General features: G+C 38.2%; 1 non-coding gene across 1 annotated transcript; it reads right to left on the bottom strand.

Annotated features, from left to right (window-relative positions):
- Window positions 1-4146: 4146 nt before the first annotated feature.
- LOC141662666 (small nucleolar RNA R71) lies at window positions 4147-4253 on the bottom strand. The gene has a single exon (XR_012550769.1). It is a non-coding gene; the product is annotated as a small nucleolar RNA R71 (small nucleolar RNA).
- Between the last annotated feature and the right edge of the window lie 9595 nt (window positions 4254-13848).

Raw genomic sequence — 13848 nt, 5'->3', positions numbered from 1 at the left:
CTTCTGTACATACTTGGGATAATACGTCTCTAAAAACAGTTCCTTAAATCTTGCCCAAGTAACTGGTTGAACCTTTTCAAAAGCTTTAACCAAATCCCACTAATAAATTACTTCCCCTTTCAGAAAATACGTGGCATATACAGTCTTCTGATCCTCCCCTAATCGAACCAACTCGAAAGATCTCTCCATTTACTTTATCCAAGTGTTGGCTACAACTGGATCAATAGTATCATGAAAAGCTGGATGGTTCACATTCTGAAAAGCTTTAAAAGTTACAAATCATTGAGATGGTACTGGTGGGTTTGGTTGATGTTGGTGTTGATCATTATTTTCTGGGTTTCAAAATTATTGTTGTTGGAATTGTTATTGAAGAGTTTGTTGTTGTTGAGCAATTGCATTGGTTTGTTGTTGCAGGGTTTGCAATATTCGAAGGATATTGGGGTCGGTTGCAGAAGAAGTACTAGTTTGCTTCGTCTTTTTAGGTGGCATGATTCTGAATTAAATGGTTTAACAAAACAGTTATGAATAAGGCAATTATTTCAGATTCAGGGTGTTACGAAGTTAAGGGGATCACATGCATTCAGATTTCGATTATTAGCAATAAAGGTGATATACAATTCTAGATATAGAAATAAAAGCGAAACTGAAACGAAATGATAATGCATTAATCATTAAAATAAAGTTTAACTTACAACACAGCCAAATAAGGTTCAAATTTAAAGGTAAAAAATATCATAGTTCTGAAAGGAAATAAGGAAGCTACATAGTTCAAAAGATACAACAACATAAAGGATAGCCAACTGGAAAGGAAATAGGAAATATGGCTCCTAAGTCGGCCTAATGGTCATCTTCCTAAGTCTCCTCGTTATCACCTCGAGCTATCAGAATTTCTTCCCACTACACTCCCTGAAGTACCTTCACAATGCCCTGAAGTTCATCTACTATAATCTGGATGGTGTACTGGCTGCTGCGGTCACTGTAATATTCGGGACATAGCGTGTAATTGTTTTTATCAATAAATAATTATTATTTGATTATTATGTGATTTTTGGTGAATTATCTGATGATTGATATCGATATGTGGATGTTCATACGTGATAAAGTATAGGTATATTAATTTTATTATGTTCAGAATAAAATATAGATAATTGTGATATTTTTATGGTAATTTTTAGACTGTTATATGATTTTATAATGATTTATAAATTTAATAACTATTTTCTGAATAATTACAAAATTATTATATAAAGCCGGGAATCGTCCAACTTCAACCATTTTTACGTTTTTACAACCCGAAACTCTTCGAAAAACTTCTTTCTAACCTAATCTGATTATTCCGGACATTTCCCGTGTTTTGACCTTTTCAATCCGAATTACGGTTTGACCCGTGCGCGTCCCTGTGCAAAATTTTCTATACGATAATCATTTCGATAACATTATCTTCGTAGAAAGTGTTTTATAAGAAGCTCGGTCTTGATAATTATCCAAAAGTTTTAATAGTTATCCAAAAGTTTTGATAATTATCCAAAATAGGTTGATAGTTATCCAAAACATTATCCAATCAGATCGTTTTTGCAGTTACTTAGCGGCTAAGTAACTTATTTTCGATACAATACGATCCAATGCGTATTAATATTTCATAAATATAAATAGCCCTTTTCTTATTTCATTTTATTGGTATAATCATAATCAACCAGTAAAAACCGATAAAATACAGAAAAACCCTAATTAATCGTCGCGTTCTTGAAAATCAAACTCAAGTTTTGAAGGCGTTACCGAACTCGGAATCGAGCGTGCCATATACCGAATCGAAGCTCTCGAAAAGTTTTTTCAGAATCAACCATCCATTTTAGTGAATAAATCAAGGTTTTGATCTTATTTATTGATTTTAATTCGAATTAATTATTGATTAAAATAGGAATATTTGATGTTGATGTTGGTTATATGATTTGATGCTTGAATATTGTGAATAATTTTGTCATGGTCATTTTGGTATATTATATGATGAATTTGGAGTTCAATAACATGTTCAAATTGCTGTTTAATTCTCGAATTGAAGAACTAGGGTTTATGTGTTTGAATGTTCTTAATTGAAAATTAGGCATTTCTTTGTTAGGGGTTGTTAAGTGGCATTTATGTCCACTTAGAATGCTCTATAAAGGCTTGAATTGGTGTTTTGTACTCGAGTTATGTGTGTATTTGATGTGTTTTTATAGTACTTTTGCATTTCAGGCATATAAAAGGAATCAAGATAATTTAGGATTTTTTCCAGAGAGTCATCGCGCCCGCGCTATAGTAGCGCGCGCTCGCGCCGAGATGCAGATTTGCAGCGCGTCCGCGCTGGTGAAGCGCGCGGCCGCGCCAGGTTGGGATGGCAGAATTCTGTTTCTACTAGAATTCTGAGAGTTTAAAGCCCTGGTTGATTCTATAGCATATATATTAATAACTTATGATCGTTTTTCATAACAAGATATACCAGAGCTAAGAAGAAGGCATAAGTAGACCGTATAGCACAATTTTAACCAAGGCGAAGATAATCTAGTTTAATCTTGTGATTCTTTGTTTAAGTTGTAACTTTGGATGCTAGTTTTCTTATTTGTGAACCTATAATCTTGTGTAACGTACTTGGTTTTATTATTTTACTAAGTATAAAGACTACGTTTATTATACCATGCTTTCATCAGAACCCACATTGATGATGAGTCCGATTATGGGCTAATCGTTATCGTGGGATTCTAGCGGATTTACATACGGATTTCTTTAGTTAATTTGTTTCGATGCCTTAGTGTGTGGTGATTGTTTGATAACCTAGTATTGGTTGTGCTTATTCATCTTATGAGTATTTCGAACTTATAAGATAGCGTGTTAATCTCTAATGAAGCGAAAGTGAATTTAGGGGTTTAGAACTTGCCATGCTAGCATAGTCTCATGTATTTGATATGCATGATTCGTAGGTAATTTTAACCATCTTACTTGCCCTATGTAATCATGATAGAAAACTTGTGCATTAAACCGTTATGTTGTCAAATTCTATAGACATATAGGGTCTTAGTATAATTGATGTCTATTCAGCCTCTATCTCTTTTGTGAATGTCTGGTAGTATGGTATTTGTACAACGAAAGTTGGCGTTTATCAGTTTCATGTTATCTGATTAGTGTCATCACCATTGCATGCTAAGGTTAAGAAAAAAAAGGCGATTGAATGAAGTAGTAATGAAACCAGAATCCCATGTTTGTGTCATATAGTAATCAAACCTTTTTAATCGCTTAGTTAATAATCTTTAGTATAATCTCTTAGTTAATCATAGTTATAAACAATCTCAATTTGTTAATCATCTTAGCATTGAATAATAACCATACCATTGTTGCATAAGTGCGTTGATTGAAATTAACCTAAACCAGTCTCTATGGGAATGAACTAGAATTAATTCTATATTACTTGCGAACGCGTATACTTACGTGAATATTAGCGCATGTTTTCATCCTAACATGTTTTTGGCGCCACTTCTTGGGACTCGGTGTTAATTTTTAGTTTATGTGTTTGTCATCAGTGGTCGTTAAAGTTCTTTGACTCGGGCATTGTAACTTACTTGTTTCCTTATCGTGTTTCAGGTACTCTAGCGAGCGTGTATGCATATGCGTTCTCGGCCTCGTAAGAGAACACTGGATCAAGCTGAGGAAGAAGTTGTAGTAGCTAAGGAAGTTTTTGAGGAAGTTCTTGTCGAGGAGAAAGTTGAAGAAGAAGCTCTTATTGCAATGGGAGAACCAGAAGCGAATATGAAGGCCTTGATGGACTACTCTCAACCAAAAATTAATGATATTCAGTCTACCATTGTCCGACCAGCCATCTCAGCTAATACCTTTAAGATCAAGTCGAGCACGATTCAGATGATATAGAACTCAGTTCAGTTTGGGGGTTCTCCGACAGCAGACCCCAATATGCACATCAGAGATTTCATCGAGATCTGCGACACTTTCAAGTTCAATGGAGTTTCTGAAGATGCTATTAACTTGAGGCTTTTCCCATTCTCTCTTCGGGATGAAGCTAAGTTTTGGTTACATTCTCTACTACCAGGGTCTATCACCAAATGGGAGGATCTCGCTCAAAAGTTTCTAACTAAGTTATTTCCTATGTCGAAGACTGCTGCAATTAGAAACACACTTACTCAATTTGCTCAGCAATATGGAGAATCTTTGTGTGAGGCTTGGGATCACTACAAAGAGATGCTTAGAAAGTATCCTCACCATGGGATGCTTGACTGGATGATCATTAACTACTTCTATAATGGTTTGGGTGCTACTTCTAGAACATAAGCGGGGAATAGAACATATAAATGCGTGATACAGCATTAGGAGGAGCCTTATGGGCTAAAATCTATGATGAAGCTTATGAATTGATTGAGATAATGGCTGCCAATGAATATCAGAATCCTACTCAGAGACTACCTCAGGGCAAGGTAGCAGCAATTATGGAGTTAGATACAACTACTGCTATAGCTGCTCAACTTAAGGCTTTGACGATGAAAGTGGATTCTTTGGCTAATTATGGAGTTAATCAGATCACTAGTATCTGTGAGCTTTGTGCTGATGCCCATGAGACGGAGCAGTGTGCTATTTCTAGTGAATCAACTCAGTTCGTGAGCAATTTTCAGAGGTTGCAACAGCCAGTTCCAGCCACCTATCATCCAAACAAACGCAATCATCCTAACTTCAGCTGGAGCAATACTCAGAATGCGGTCCAACAACCTTATCAGCAGTATGCAGTAAAACAATACAACCCTCCTGGTTTTCAACAACCGTAATATGCACCAAAACAACAACTCCAGCTGCAACAGCCTAACAAAAAATCTGAATTGGAGGAGTTGAGGCTCATGTGCAAAAGTCAGGAGGTTTCTATCAAGACCTTGGAAAATCAAATTGGGCAAATTGCCAATGCCTTGCTAAATCGTCAACCTGGTACACTCCCTAGTGACACTGAAGTTCCAGGAAAGAGGGAAGCTAAGGAGAAGGTTAAGGCAATTACGTTGAGGTCTGGGAAGGTTGCAAATTCTGAAAAATCTCAAGTTTCGGAAGAAGAAGATGTGGCTGAAGAAGAAGTACAGAAGGAAGCAGAAGTGGAACCAAGGAAGACTACTATGGAACACACTCCTCTTGAGGGTAATACAGGGGAGAAACAGATCTATCCTCCACCTCCTTTTCCTAAGAGGCTGCAGAAGAAAAAGGTGGATAAGCAGTTTGAGAAGTTTCTGGAGGTGTTCAAGAAACTTCATATCAACATAACTTTCGCTGAATCTCTTGAATAAATGCCTAGTTATGCGAAGTTTATGAAAGGTATTCTCTCTCAGAAAGTGAAGCTTGATGACTTAGAGATAATTGCTCTTACGAAGGAATGCAGTGATGTGCTGCAACAGAAGTTAACTCTAAAGCTTAAAGATCCTGGAAGCTTCACTATTCCTTGTACCATTGGAAAAGTGTCATTTGACAAATGCTTATATGACTTGGGAGCTAGCATCAATCTGATGCCCTTTTCAATCTTCAAGAAGTTGGACTTACCTGATCCAAAGCCTGCTTATATGACCTTGCAGTTGGCCGATCGTTCTATTACATATCCACGAGGCATTGTGTAGGATGTATTGGTCAAGGTGGATAACTCATCGTCCCTGCTAATTTTGTAATTCTTGATTTCGAGGAGGATAAGAAGATTCCTATAATCTTGGAAATACCATTTTTGGCTACTGGCCAAACCTTGATTGATGTGCAGAAGGGTGAGCTTACTACACAAGTGCTGGATCAGGATGTGACGTTCAATGTTTTTAATACCATGAAATTCCTGACTGAGAACGAGGAGTGCTTAAAAGTGGAATTGGTTAATTCTGTGGTTACTTCAGAACTTGATCAAATGCTATGCTAAGGTCTGATGCCTTAGAGAAGGCCTTGTTGGGGAATTTAGATAATGGAGATGACGAAGGTGATGAGCAGTTGCAGTATCTGAATGCTTCTCCCTGGAAGCGAAGGCTAGCTATGCCTTTTGAATCTCTTGGAATGGAGGAGCTAAACAAATATCCAAAGCGCCTCAAGCCATCTATTGAGGAAGCTCCTACACTTGAGCTTAAACCATTGCCTGAACACTTAAGGTATGTTTTTTTAGGTGATGCATCTACTTTGCCTATTATTATTGCATCTGACCTTTCAGGTAGTGATGAGGAAAAGCTCTTAAGAATTCTACAAGATTTCAAGTCGGCAATTGGATGGACTATAGCAGATATCAAGGGAATCAGCCCTTCTTATTGCATGCATAAAATTCTGCTGGAGGAAGGTAGCAAGCCTACTGTTGAGCAACAGAGAAGGCTTAATCTGATCATGAAAGAAGTCGTGAAGAAAGAAATCCTCAAATGGCTAAATACAGGGATCATCTATACCATTTCTGACAGTTCTTGGGTGAGCCCAGTTCAGTGTGTGCTGAAGAAAGAAGGTATCACAGTTGTTGCTAATGAGAAGAATGAGCTCATTCCTACCCGGACAGTCACAGGGTGGAGAGTTTACATGGACTATAGGAAGCTGAACAAGGCCACGAGAAAGGATCAATTCCCTCTTCCTTTTATTGATCAGATGTTTGACAGATTGGTTGGGCATGAGTACTATTGTCTTCTGGATGGCTATTCGGGTTATAATCAGATTTGCATTGCTCTAGAGGATCAGGAAAAGACTACTTTCACTTGTCCGATTGGAACTTTTGCCATCAGAAGAGTTTCTTTTGGGTTGTGTGGATCACCTGCCACATTTCAAAGAAGCATGATGGCTATCTTCTCTGACATGATTGGTCAGAATGTGGAGGTGTTCATGGACAATTTTTCTGTGTTCGGTGATTCTTTTGACGAGTGCTTGCAAAATCTTGGTGCCGTTCTTAAAAGGTGTGTTGAGACCAATCTGGTTCTCAACTGGGAGAAATATCATTTTATGGTGTGACATGGCATTATTCTTGGGTACAAGGTCTCTAGTAAAGGTCTTGAGGTGGATAAAGCCAATGTGGGGGTTATTGAAAACCTTCCTCCACCAATTTTTGTTAAGGGAGTCCGCAGCTTTCTTGGTCATGCAGGTTTATATAGGCGTTTCATCAAGGACTTCTCAAAAATCTCTAAACCTTTGTGCAATCTTCTAGAGAAAGATGTCCCGTTCAACTTTGATGACGAGTGGCTAGCTGCTTTTGAGTTCTTGAAGAAGAGTTTGATAACGGCACCTGTCATAACTGCACCTAATTGGGATGAACCTTTTGAGATGATATATGATGCAAGTGACTATGTAGTTAGAGCAGTTCTTGGGTAGATAAAGAACAACATATTTCATGTGGTCTACTATGCTAGTAAGACCCTTAATGGTGCTCAACTGAATTATACTACTACTGAGAAAGAACTCCTAGCCATTGTCTACGGTTTTGAGAAGTTTCGATCTTATTTGCTTGGGATGAAGGTGACAGTGTTCACTGATCATGCTGCTATTCGCTATCTCATCTCAAAGAAGGACTCATAGCCTAGATTGATTCGATGGGTTCTTTTACTTCAGGAATTTGAGTTAGAGATCAAGGACAGAAAAGGTACTGAGAATCAAGTCGCTGATCATCTCTCTCGTTTAGAAGATCCAAGTGCAACTTCACAGGATAAGACGTTGATAAATGAGTCTTTTCCCGATGAGCAGCTGTTTGGGGTGTAAGAAGAAGAACCGTGGTTCATAGATATCGTGAACTATCTGGTGAGTAATATCATGCCTCCAGACTTGTCTTATGCTCAAGGGAATAAGTTTTTTCATGAGGTGAAGTGGTACATGTGGGATGAGCCATATTTGTTTAGGCAATGAGATAACCAGATCATCAAGAGATGTATTCCGTACAGCGAAATGGGGGGGATCTTGCGAGATTACCATTCATTTGCGTATGGAGGCCACTATGATGGAGAGAAGACATCAGCTCGTATCCTTCAAGCAGGATTTTTCTGAACTACATTGTTTAAGGATGAGCATCAATTTGTTTTGAAGTGTGATCGATGCCAACGTGTGGGTAATATGTCTAAGAGGGTTGAGATGCCTCTTAATGTGCTTCTCGAGGTTGAGGTCTTTGATGTTTTGGGAATTGACTTCATGGGGCCATTTGTCTCATCTTGCAATAATCAGTATATCTTGTTGGCGGGTGATTATGTCTCGAAATGGGTTGAAGACAAGGCTTTGCCGATGAATGATGCAAAAGTAGTGCTGAATTTTCTTCATAAGCAGATATTCACACGATTTGGTACTCCAAGAGTCATAATCAGTGACAAGGGATCACATTTCTACAATCGCAAGTTTACTGCTATGATGCAAAGATATAATGTGAATCATCACATTGCTACAGCCTATCATCCTCAGACGAATGGTCAAGCTGAGGTATCTAATAGAGAGATCAAGCGCATCTTAGAGAAAGTTGTGTGTCCATCAAGGAAGGATTGGTCTTTGAAGCTTGATGAAGCTGTTTTGGTGTATAAAATAGCATACAAGACTCCACTTGGCATGTCACTCTTTCAGTTGGTTTATGGTAAGTGTTAGTCCCTAACAATGCAACAAGAATTATAGAAGGGGGGTTGAATGGAATTTTTGAAACTTTTTCTTGGTTTAAAAGTGTTCTAACTTAAAATATATATCCGTGTGAATTGATTTGCAAAGTGCGGAATAATAACTTGGAATGAATCAAAACACAAGTAATTAAAAACACGTCTTTAAAAACTTTCTGGTGGATTTGAATGTATCCACCAGAGATATATATTATATCAAGAGAACTCTGTGTAGCAAGATTTGCTCACAGCTGCTTACAAATATGAACAACTAAGTTTGCAGAGAAATGCTAAAAATACAGCTTACAAATGTTTCTTTGAGAATATCTTGCTTAGTGTTCTTGTTGTTCCATTTGCTACTTCTTGGTTTATATATCACCAAGACTATAAAGTAATAAGACAAGATAATAAAACAAAACCTATCAAGTCTAATACTATGTTGCTTCATTACTCTATTCCAGCATCTTTGAATATCTTTATAATAGCATGGAAATGGCCATGCTTCTTTGTTCTCTAAAACCCAGTTGAATAGGCTTCCACATTCCTTTTGCATACACTCGACACATGTGACTGTGTTGTCACTGCCAACTGATGTTTGAATTGATTATCCGTCGGGTACATGATCATCCGTCAGGTGGCATTTGTTGTTTATCCATCGGGTAGCTATCTGGCACTTGACTTCATTTCATTTATGTAGAATTACAAGACATCATCTATGTACAATTAATCAACCTATTCTGCATATCTAATTAAAGTCAATATGACTTGAGTGCTACTACAGAAACTAAACAAGGTGTATGCAGCAATGACCTACAGACTCATTATTACATAAGCTACTCACTCGATGGATAATTGATAATCATCCATCGGGACTATATTGAGTCATCCGTCGGGACTATATTCCTTATCCGTCGAGTGCTACATTTTGCACTAAGTAAAATCTACTAAGATCTTTTGTTAATAAAATCATCAAGTTCACAACATATCCACAACAATTTCCCCCAATTTATGTCTACTGGAATTGTAGCCATAAATTAAGAGAAACTTGATGATAACAAAACATCCCAAAAATACAACTTTAAAAGTAAGTAGATAAAACTGTAAAGTGCTTCAAATAACAAAATGTACAAGGATTAGCTCACAGTCATTTTCAAGGTGCTCATCTAGCCTGAGCAGATTAATCTAATTCCTTGAAGGTCTGGATCTCTTTCCAAGCTTTCTGTTGTTTTCTTCTATCTGATTTTGGAGCTGTCTGTGGAATTCCAGTTCATCAGATTCTGAGAGATTTAGCTTTTCTTGCATCTCCAAAAGAGTCTCATTGCTAGAGATGCTCAATTGGTCTTCTAATCTGAAAAATCCTCTAACTCCTTTGTCATCCATGAACTCCATTATCCAGTAGGGCCTTAGATGCACACTACTTCTTGTGTAAGGAATAGTTAGAGTCTTTGGGAGTGCATCTTTAGCTCTAATACTCCTCAGTTCTTCAATCTTCTTTAGAACCAGTCTTCTTGCAGTTACATTGAATCCAAAGTTCTTCTTGAATGATGAATAAAACTTTATCAGCACAGATTGGCTTTCTTGAAGGATCCTGTGAAGTGGCCATTGAATCTCCTTTCCTCCCTTGTACTTGAAAACTAATCTTTCAGGTAGATTCCTATAGGCATCAATCCCTCTAACTTCTTCCAGTTCATCTAGATAGAGGTTTAGGTCAGAGAATTCCTTGATGTCACATAAGTACAAGTAGTCTCCCTTGTTGACTTTAGATTGAGCTTTGACTAGAGATTTGAATTTGAGAGGTGACAGCTTCACTTTCTTGACTGCTCTTGACTTTGTTCTCTTTGTCTTGTTAAGGATTGGAAAATTGAAGTCAGGAATTGGTAGACTTTTCCAGTCTATTGGTTCATCCTTAGGAATAATAGGTTCATCATGGATGTTCCTGTAAGGATCCACCACCTTAATGTCTTCAAATACCACAGAGGGTTTTGATGCTTGAGTTGTAGTTGGAGTGGATTCCTTGGAAAACTGATCCTCCAATTCCGTACCAGCAAAGTTCAATTTCCTTTTGGTTCTTTTGGCCAATTCCTTGTATCTTTGAGATTTTTTCTGTTGTGGTTCAACTTGCTTCTTTGGATCTTCAGATTCAGTGATTTCAGATGGCTGAGTAGGAATTTGTTGTGTTGGTTTCAAAGCTTGTAGCTTGGCCAAGATAGCAGCTTGCTCTTTCTTTTGTTTAGCCTTTTTAGCATCTAGAGCAGCTTGCTTCTTTTCTTGCTTCAATCTTGCCTTTTCTTCTCTCTTTGCTTCAGCAAATTGAGGATGTCCAGCCACCACACAAATTTCTTTACCATTCCTGAAAACTTTAGCAATTCTCCTTTTTAAAGCTGAATCCACTGGATCCTTGTAGAAGACAATGGATCTTGACAACAGTTTCTTCTCATCAGGCTTAGGTGTCTCATACACTATGTCCAAAGGGTTCTTTAGTGAGGTTCTTGGATAATACACCCTTGGCTTCAAAAGTACTAAAACCATTGGAGATTTGATGCAGGATGGTTGTCCTCTTTCCAGATAGTTCATGCTCATTTCATTCACAGAAATTTGCCTGACTTGAGAGTGATGAATGGCTGACTTTTCTGGCTTCTTTGCTAGCCCAAACTTCTTTTGAATGTCCTCATCAATTTTCTCCCATTTGATTGGAATCAACTGCTCCTTTTCAGCTGCTCTTAGATTGGCTGCTGCTTCATTTATCAGATCAATGCTATCTTTGGATGGTGGCTTGGTGAAAGTATTTGAAGGCACAATTACTTTGCTAACTTCAATATTGAGCACTTTTTGCTCCTCCTCACTCCTAAAATTCTCTTTATTCTCTTTCTCCCCCTTTTTGTTATCAGCAAGTTGAGTAGAGGAGGTTTGTGCAGCCACCAGTTTCTGAAGCAAGTCTGTCTATTGAGCTTGGTGTAGATGAATTGCTGTGAGAGATGCTTCCATTGCGGACATTCTTGTATCTAAGGCATCTATCTTTGTGGCAAGATCAGAATTTTTCCTGAGTTGTCTCTTGATGTCAAGCATTGTAGCTTCTGGAAGTTTAGAGTCCATTTTGTCAGAAATGGCCTTTTTCATCTCATCAACATCACCTTTGATAGTGTTGACATCTCGAGCATGTTTAAAACCTTGAATTTGTTGTAGTTGCAGAGAAGCAAGATGTGCTTGAAGGAGATTTTTGGTGTTGGCATTTGTGGTGGTTTGAAGAGCAGAATTTGTCTGATTTATTAGTTGAATCAGGGTTGTATTGAAGTAGTGTTCATCACAGTGCGTTGAAAATGCCCAAGATGGCATGCCTAATCTTGAACTAGAACCTACTTCTCCCCATATGTCCAATGGCTCTTCTTCACTATCTCCATCTTCACCTCCAAAGAAATCTTCTGAACCACCAGTCTCATAATCAACATCACCAGCTATAGAGGGCAAAGCTGTGATGGCATTCTTAGCCCTTAGCATTGACTGTCTGGTGTGCACCAAGTTAAGCATCCTTTCTGCATTGTCATTGCCCTGGTCAGCTAGAAGTTGATATGCTGGAACAGGGTGAGTAAATGTCTCAGCATCAAGGGAGGTGGATTCTATAACAGCTTGAGGTTGCTGAGATAGTCCCTCCCTGTCTGCATCCTGGACTTTCATTAACTCACTTGCAATGACATCCACCCTTATAGCTCCTGTACCTGTATTTCTCTCATAATCTCTCTTTTGTTGTATCAAGATCTCACCTTGGCTCCCCACCCTCACACCCTCGCCTTCACCATCTAAGGTGGGACTCCACACACTCTCTTTTGCCAATCCTGAAGAACTGGATTGCATATTTTCACTCTTTTCCTCTCCTTTTTCCTGGGAGCAACCCAGACTCTCACTCATAACACTATCTTCCCTCAATCCTAAGAGTGATTGTACTACTACTAAGTCCTCTGCACTTGAAATAATTGAGCAGACCTGGCAAAATGGGTCTGGATCCAAAGAACCGAATCGAAATTCATGAAACCGAGATCCGATCCGAGATTCGAATCATACAATCCGATAATTATCCGAAAACTGATTTGAACCGATCCGAAAGATAACCGAACCGAAAATTTAACTGAAAATGATCCGAAATACAAGATCTGATTATAACTTGGAACCGATTACAACCGAATAATATATTACCCGAACCGAATATGACCCGAAATAAGCAAAATTTATACTTTGAACAATTTTATGTTTATGATATCATACTTATTTAATCATATTCTTTTGTAAAAAGTATATTATCTTACATTAAAAATACTAAATTAAATAAAAAGGATATTTTTTAAATCTCAAAAATTGTAAAAATAAATAAGTTATGATCCGAAAATATCCGAACCGAATTTGATCCGAACAGAATTTTGTCCGATCTTAATCCAAATTTTATCCGATTTTAATCCGAATTGGATCCGAACCGAATCATATCCGATCCGATCTGAATGGTCTTCAAATATATCATAATCCGAAAGTAGATCCGATCCGAAATTGATCTGATCTGAAACCGAACCGGTTATCCGAATTTCCAGGTCTAGTGCAGAGACACTCGACGGATAAGGGATATATGTCGGGTTAGCAGTTTGACTATACGACGGATAACTAATGTTAAGCTTATCCGTCGGGATACAATCACCACTCGACGGATGAACAAAATCCATCGAGAGAGTAGGAATAAATGAGTTAGGAGTGAAAACTATTGTGGTCTCTGTGCAGATTAATGAAAATTTTGGCACAGATATCTCAACAGTTCCTGAAAGAATTGGCAAGTGAGCCAACAAATCATCCAAAAGATGATGCTCACTTGCACTAGATTTTGGCTTCCCCAACAGAGTTAAAGAAGGGGAATCAGGAATTGATGTGTTGATCATATCCACATCCAAAGAGTTTGTGGGAGAACTTGGTATTTGGGGTGCTTCTATAACTAAAGATTTTGGCTGTGACTCCACATTTATTGGAGCCACAACAAGCTGACTTTGAGAAGGTGCAGTGACTGTGTCTTTAGCACCAGTTTGCACAGTGTGTGAACCCTATGCATCCCAAGGGTTTTTGGTTTCTTCTTTCTGGTATAGGTTTGGGGTGAGCTTGTGTCCCTTACCCTTTTGGCCTGTGCTCTTGGCTGAGAGCTTTGTTCAATAGTCACATCCTTTTAAGAGGATGCAACTAGCAATGAGCTTATTTCCTTATTAAGCACTGCAGTCTGTTGGGAAACTACAGTGTGGCTAGGCCG

This window comes from Apium graveolens, chromosome 5, assembly GCF_009905375.1.
Source record: "Apium graveolens cultivar Ventura chromosome 5, ASM990537v1, whole genome shotgun sequence".
In the NCBI taxonomy this organism is placed as follows: domain Eukaryota; kingdom Viridiplantae; phylum Streptophyta; class Magnoliopsida; order Apiales; family Apiaceae; genus Apium; species Apium graveolens.
The sequence above is the reverse complement of the archived record's forward strand: the minus strand, read 5'-3'. Positions and strand labels throughout refer to the sequence as shown.